This window comes from Caloenas nicobarica, chromosome 11 (assembly GCF_036013445.1).
Source record: "Caloenas nicobarica isolate bCalNic1 chromosome 11, bCalNic1.hap1, whole genome shotgun sequence".
NCBI lineage: Eukaryota > Metazoa > Chordata > Aves > Columbiformes > Columbidae > Caloenas > Caloenas nicobarica.
The window spans coordinates 12,669,346-12,677,312 of NC_088255.1; positions in this window are offsets into that span (position 1 = coordinate 12,669,346).

Sequence of the window (7,967 nt, forward strand, 5' to 3'; positions counted from 1 at the left end):
TCTCGGGACACCGGGTATCCGTGAGGTGCCAGCTGGTGTCTGCAGGTGTGACGGGTACCCACAGCCTCCAGGCCTGTGCGAGAGAGTCAGAAAGTGACTTTGGAGAAACGAGGGGTAGAAAACTTTGAGAAAAATGTTTTCAACAGCTTGACGAGCAAAATTTCTCACTTGCAATGCTTTCCTGTCTTTGGAAGAAATGTGACTGGAATACTAATGGGGAATTAATCACATACCGTGTCCTTCACTTACTTTAACCCTTAGAAACGAGCCAGTGCCTCTCACTTCTGCTCCTGGTTCATTTTGAGCACAGATGTTGACTCTGGCAGAGCTGGATCTGCAGCAGAAGTGGCTGATCTGGTAATGTCACTGGAACTTGCTAATTTAAGATATTACTTTAAGATATTACTTATATTCCTATTGAAGGAAAGTGTTTTTACGCTCGAACATGGGATAGAGATTGAGACTTCAGCCTAGCCATAAGATAGGGTAGCGGCACGTTGGTCACTGAATTCCACTTTATGAACTGTTGTCAATTTTTTTCATTGTTCTAAATGCCTAGTCTATAAAACTTGGGATTTCTTTTTCTGTATGACTTAATTCTGATTATAATTATTATTACTTAGAATCTGGGTTGATGCATATCATCTGACTAAAATTCATGATATTGTATGTCACAATCCAAAACTGGGCTTGGATCAAAATGGGTAATGCAAGTTTACAGGAACATGACAAAACTGCATATTGGAATTTTGCAACCATTACATTAAATACTGTAGAATTTTTGAACTGTCCTTCCATTTCTACTGATCTCCATAGCACAGATGTACTTATACCAAATAATCTTGAATAGTTAATTTTTTGTAGTCTTTAAAATATTTAGTATTTTCACCTGGAGATGCAATTTATCAAACTTGATTAAATGGACTTCCCCACTACTTCAAAATCATTTAAATTGTTTCAATGCGTATCAAAGAAGAGCCTACAACTTCCTATAAAAATGCACTTCTGCTGGCCTTTCAACATAGAATTAAAACATTTAACTTCCATGGTGACAGACAACAAAGAAACTCCAGATTGCTGCATTAGCTGAATTAAAGAAACCTGCTTCGCTCTGGGGGTGGTAAGGAGACCTGGCTGCTCCCTGCCCACACGGGGACAGTGTCCTGGGGCTTTATCTGGTGTCTGCTGGTGGGGCAGGTCACGCTGAAGCCTTTCATGTAGCTGGAGCACTTGTCTCGTTTACCCAGGCTGTTTTTATGAATTTTGAAGGAACGTCATATCCTTGATGCACCTGTCCTGCCACCCGGGTGTCCTGGGTGCAGAGTCACTGTTGTGTGGGGATTGTCCTTCATCCTGGGAAGCCAGGTGAGATGAAAGGTGGGGAGAGAGCTCTGGCTGGCTTTAGAAATGTTCATAGCACTTTGTAAAAGGTGCTCACAGCATCTTCCTGGGGAAAGCTTTGATGCTACGTGGTGTTAAGCGGAGGATGGTGTTGAGCTGGCTGAAGGAGGGCTGCTGGGCTCTTCCCTGGGCACAAGCACAGACCGTGCAGATGGAGGTTTGCAGCACGGGGATGCAGCGGCAGCACCGGCCCTGGGGGAAGAGGAGATGCTGGCCAGGCTGTGGCTGGAGCTCCGGGGGCAAATGGAGCCAGGGAGCACAGCTGAGAAATGGTAAGAGGAATGAAGGCCTTTTTATTTCTGAGTATGATACTTTTTGCGCTGGTTTGCACCTTCTCAAGGATCCCCAGGCTGTGACATAACTGCTGCAGGGATTAGTTGGGAATTTCACTTAAGAGGGATGAAGGGCTGCCTTTTGGGGCTGGCTAATTAGCAGGATTCTACTCTGGTAATTAAATAGCAGTTTGTTGAACACAACTTAGTTGATGAAATCTTTGGAAAACATAACAATTAACAGGCAAGGAATGGCAGCTTTGCCTCCAAAGCATAGCTCCAACCAGTGTGGTTTTAACCTGTCATGTTCCAGCAAAGATGGTATTGACTCTCAATTTATTTGGGTTTGCTGCTGTCATTGGACAGCTTGTTCTTTCAGCAGCTGGTTCCTCTAGGGCTTCATATCAGGGGCTTGAGATATCCCACTTCACTTGTTGCTTTTTCAGAAGACTCGGTGTTGTCTTCTTAAAAGCCAACACTGGAAGACAGAAGTGTTTTCCACCCCGGGAATAAATCCTTTGCCTTCCTGCTGAATGGCAATGCTGGGGCTGCTAGCTCAGCTGCATGTACCTTTGCACAACCCAGTTGTGCTTCCTCTGCCGGGAGGAGGCTTTCCACCATGGTTACTCCCTGCACAGCAGCATCTCCCTTACCTCTGCATGTGTTGGAGAGATTGCGCAAAGTTCATGGGGTTTCCTCACTGGGCACTCGCACCATTCGCGTGCACTGAAATGCGCTGCAGCTTCGTATTAAGATTTCTCTGGGCTGGGCACTCTCACTTTGTACTGCTGGGGTTTTTTTAACTGCCTTTGCCAAGTGGTCCTGGAAATGAAAGACATACCAGAACGAATTATTTTGGTCTATGGCTTATTGCACTGTGGAGATGCTTGTGGAGTTTTATTTTGGAGAGGAGTGTTGAAGAAGAGCCTGGGGGAAGCAGGAGCAAGTGGAGGAGAAGGTGCTTTTACGCTGGGTGATGTGCCTTGGCAATGCTGCTTGGTTGCTGTGGAGTGCATCAAAGCGTCTTTGATTTAAAACCATTTCATGCTATGGGATTTGCTTGGTCTTCTGTGTGCTTTTATTTTAGTGTGGCAGGTTCAGGACAGGTTGCCACACTCTTCTCAGTAAAAATTAACTAACTTAATACTACAGAGTGAGGAACACAAAACCTCTGCAGATCAGAAGGGGCTCAGTCAATGCTCTGCCTTTGCCAGTTGATGGGAGTACAAAAGAAATAATTTTCTGTATTCTTCCTATGGCAAGATAGACCAGAGGGGATGAAGCTTAAGAGTTGTCTTAACACACAAACGTGATTATGACAGAGGAAAATTGCTGATCCCAAGCAGCTTATATAAACCCCCTCATCCGCACCCGCACACGGAAGGCAGGTGCTTTCAACTGGAAACTGTTCACGTCTTCATCTCTCTGCTTCTCCCTCTCTTGTAATGATTCTCGTAGGACAACAATGATGAGGAAATTAGATTAGACAAACAGTGGGAGATCCCACGTCTTGCTATAAAAACTACCTCCAATCTTCACTACACTTTGACAGCTCTCGATTTCCTAGTTTGACAAGTTAATGAAGACTGGATTATTTCCGAAGCTGTATGTACCGTGCTGCTGGAGAAGGGGGAGCTGCGCTCTGCACTGGGACTGCCCACCCAGCACCTTGCTCCCACCTGGGCTGCAAAATCCTCATCTCTGGGGGGAGGGAGCTTGTGCTGGAGCCCGGGGTCGGGAGCCAGCGTTTGTGGCTGTGGTGTTAGCACGGGGCTCTGCGAGATGCTCCTGTGCCAGGAGACAAGCGGACTTGCGTCGGGTGCGTGTGTCATCTCCGAGAAGCCGTGCTGCAGCGTTTGACCTCCCGGTGTTTGGCTTGGCTGGCCGGTACTTTGTTTCCTTCCACTCTCCCCTGAGCTGCGTGCAGACAGTGGAATGGGCTGGCTGAGCCAGCCAAGCAAAAATACAGCAGGAGACATCCCGCTCGCACCTCCCAGGCGCAGCATCCCCAGGGTGGGGATGGGGCCACCCATGCATCTGTGTGGCCCTGCGTCCAGCGTGGTGCTCTGCTCCGAGACACGGGGTGGGAGAAAGGACTTTAAATGTGGTGGATAAGCTACCAGCTGGTGGGAAGAGTGTCGGTGGGAAGCACAGCAGATCTGGAGCTGGGGGTGCCAAGTTGTCTTTGCCCCATGGTGAGGCCAGGAGCAGTGTTTTCAGCCTTAGTGCTCCCCCTCCGAACTGCCTGTTGCAAGCCCAGTTCCCGTGATGTGCTCTGGCTCATGGAGAAACCGGGAGAGAAGGGTTTCCATCAGCACACTGAGGTTCCATAAATAAGCAAATTGGAGCAAGCTGGAAGCGAAGAGCAAAGTAGGTATCATTTATCATGCACGGGGGCCTGGAGTATGTTTCAACTCATAATGCATAAGGGAGAGCAGTGTTATGAATAGGCATGGGTTGAATCCCCTTCTTTTTGGATCATGATTCTGTGTAATAAACATGCAAGACAATTTGTATAAAATAGTGAGGATTCTTTCCTAGAGAAGTCATTTAAAGCTATATTTGCACATCAGGGAGCAGTTCGTAGGAACGTTTTGTAGTTCAATTTCCATACAAGTGTGCAAAGAGAAAACAACATGGTCAGCAAGTGACGGATGGTGCATGTAAACCTGTGCAATGCTCTGCTCTCCCTGGGCTGGTAATTGCATTGCACAGCCTCCCATCATGCTGGGGCAGCATCCAGCCTGGCACCCTGTATCCCTGCCTCCTGCCTCTCCCCACTGCAGCCGTCGAATGTGTGGGGTGGATCACATCATAAATACAACCTAAGGTAGAAGGGATTTTTCCTAAGTGCCTTTTGCTCACGAAACAGCTGGTTTGGAGTAGGAAAATCCTGACCCAAATGCATTAGCACCACAGACTCTCAGCAACCTTTAAAATAATATTTGCCTGTAAAAGGAGAGAGTGGCTTGCCAGGTAAAATGCAAAATGACCCCACAATGGGTGGTGCAGGCACAGTCAGCACAGAAAGTTTGCTGTCTTTTTTTTTTTTTTTTTTTTTTTTTTTTCCTTCGGAATAATTTTTTGGGGACTCTTGTTTGCTTTTGCTTTCAGTATTTCCCAACTAGTTTGTTAGTCACTCCCTACAGCCTGCAGCAGTGGCTGCAACACTCTTCTGGCTTCATGTCTCGGATCCCCCACCCTCTCGCTGTGGCTGCGTGGTGGGGGTTACCCGGTGGCTCCCCCTGGGTTTCTCCCAGCAGGACAATGGAAAGGAGGGCCCCAGGGCTGTGTTTTCAGAAGCATCAGAGTCATGTTTCTCCCTCCAGAGCAAATCCAATGACAAAAGTGATGTCATTGCCTTTGCCTCCATCCTTCCTGCTGCTTTTTCACCCTTTCTAGATGCTCACAGCCTTTGTCCCCCTGAGCACCCCTCAGCCCCTCTCTCCCTACTTCACACGTTCCTGGAGTCAGCCGAGGGTCTGTGGGGAGCATGAGCACTGCTCCTCCTCTGCCTTTTCCAGCATCTTCACATAAACCAGGTGAGCACCAAACCCCCTGCTGACAACCAAGTCACATTGTCGCGCTTCTAGTAAACCTCTTGGCTTTTTATGGAGATCCAAATCCCACCAGACCTGCAGCCTCGAGAGAGTCAATCCCAAACCAGAGGGATGGATGCGGTCCTGGGGCTGAGCCCTTCCTCTGCAGTGTGCAGAATATCTGGTGGGGAGCTCTGATGGCAAGGCAGGTGCTGCACCTCTTCCTCTGTGGCTATTTTTTTTCAGATGTAGACCCTGGGTTTTTCTGAGGAGGGACCCGTTGACCTGGCTCTGACAGCCCATCTCCCACCCTGGCATTGACCTTTGCAAATGGAGTCCTGAGTTGGTCCGAAGAAATATGTGATTTTCCTGGGTTTTGCCTGCTAAAGCAGAATCCCTTCCAAGCTGGTGCTGTGTGTGCTGCTGCTCCAAGGAGCAGAAAGGTGTTTTCTGCTACTCGCATCCAGACCTTATTCTTCAGGATTAGGCCTCCCCTCTGGTCCTCCTGCAAGCACAGGATGAGCTGAATCCTTGAAGAAAAGTTCTTTTGAAAGCATGGCTTTCCCAGCACACATAATTGGCTTGCTGGCATGCCACAAGACAGGAAGAAATCTCTCATTCTGCTTCTCCTTCTCTGCAAAGGAGCCATCCACCACTGCCACATAGAGATGCTCCGGCTGCGCACCTGAGGGTGCCAGATGGAGCCGGGGTTGCTCTTCGTGTTTGGTACCCCCTGGGCTTTTACTTCTCAGAGCTGTGAGGAGGTGGGAGTGGAAGTTCAACATTTGCAATAGTTTTACAGTTCGAAGCCTGCAACGGCTTCCAGATTTAAGTACAGTTTTTATCTTCTTGTCGTTTTTTTCTCTCCTGAAATAAAAGAGCCATTAGAGATGGTCTATAATATGCAAGGCACATGTTTGTATAGTGTTACCATTTATACAGCAGCAGTCTGGACTGGAAAGCTGACCATCTTCTAGGAAAACATATTCTCTCTTTGCTCTTGTACTCCTTTAAAGGCTCTTAAGATTTGGACATAGAGGTTTTCGGTAATTTAAAACTTATTCTATCTTTGGAGATTTTGGGGGGGAGCGGTTCTAAATCTAAATCCTGAACAGTTCCACGAGAAAATACCTGCAAAAAGTTGAAAGACAAGGATCCCCCGTGGAAGGCAGGCGCTGGAGCTGCCGTAAGATGGCACTGCAACATCGAGCATGGAGCGACCTGGCCCGGCTGCAGCGCCGGGGCTGAGCTGCTCCCACCCCGGCGGGGTGCAGGGCAGCACCCTTCCCGCTGGGAAAAATAATGCCAAGGAAGAGAAAGGACTTGTGTAAGGATAATTCTGCTATTAGTCAGGGGAAGCTGTCATGGAGCCGTGTCTGGACTGGACTTTCCCTGCTTACACAAAGCGCATAATGCTGTAGGAATTCATGTATAAACAGTGCAAATAAGATGGGGGGAGGCTATCTAAATTATGAACAGCAGTAAGGAAATGGAATTATTTTTTTTTTAACTGTTGCTGGCAAATTCAGAGAATCTTTTATTTCTGGGGGATTTCTAAGCATAACTGCGTGTTTAAAAAAAGCCATGGTATAACTTTCTACTAGACTCGTGTGTTTCTCCCTTTGAGCACACACAAACCTTGGAAAAAGCTGTAGGAAAAGGGGAGAAGCTACCGTGGCTGGGCAGGCTTGCAGCCGAGGCAGGGGCTGGCTGTGCCACCCAGGCATTGCTCCTTGGGAATGGGACAGGGTCCCTGTCCATGGGTCTGTGCTCCTGGTAGCCCATGGGAAAAGCGCTTTGTGTCCACACCAGGGCAAAAAAGCCTTCTTGACATATAGTGCCACGGAACACGTTGCTAGCAAAGCTCCATTGCGTTGGTGATGTCTTTGACACAGTAAATGAAACAAACTTGAAAAAACCTTTTGCCAACTGTTTTGCCCAAAGCCAGACAGAAAGCATGGAGTGGGGCATGCTCCAATTTCTAATTAATTGTAACTAGAAATACTAAACCATGGAGGGGGCCTCTGCAAGTGGCTGCTTCTCTCTCTTGAGCTGAATTGAATAGCTGCCTTTCCCCCGCTTCTCCTCACCTAGAAATATGGGGGTTTTGGCGTTCAAACAGAGCCTTGGCTGAGTTTAACTCTTGGAAAGTAAACAAGAGCACATCAAATGCATTTCTGCAGTCAGAGAGTAACAGTGGGCTGCGTCTCCACAACTTCCTAGGTCAGGAGCAATTCTGGAAGAAACCAACAAATCCCATACATGTGAATGGGCTGGGGGTGGTGATGCCCTTTTCCTGCCCCATGGCACGAGGAGGATTTGGTGACTGGGGCTAGCAGCGGGATTTTTCCCTGCTGGTGTGTTAAGCTGCCATCGTTAGCTGGTGGTGTTAACAACCTGCTGTGCTGCCCAGGCAGCAACAGTGCCAGGATGTGGGCAGCACTGAGGGGCAACCAGACGTGTCGCGTGAGTGTTTTTTAATGTGGTTACAACTTCAGCATCACCCAAAACACCACTGAGGGGTGCTCATGCAGACCACCTCAAGGACCTGCATTTTCCTTGGCCACTGGTAAGAAAAGGGCTTTGGTAAGGAGGAGCCGGGTACTGGGGCCAGCTTGTCAGCAGAGAAGGTATTGAATGGCTGTGACAAGTCATAGGAATCCGCCCGAGCTCAGAGACTTTGTTGCCGTAACTGCTGACTGAGGTCTGCTTTTCACGGGCACCGTGACCTGTGTTATCCGTGCCTATTACATAA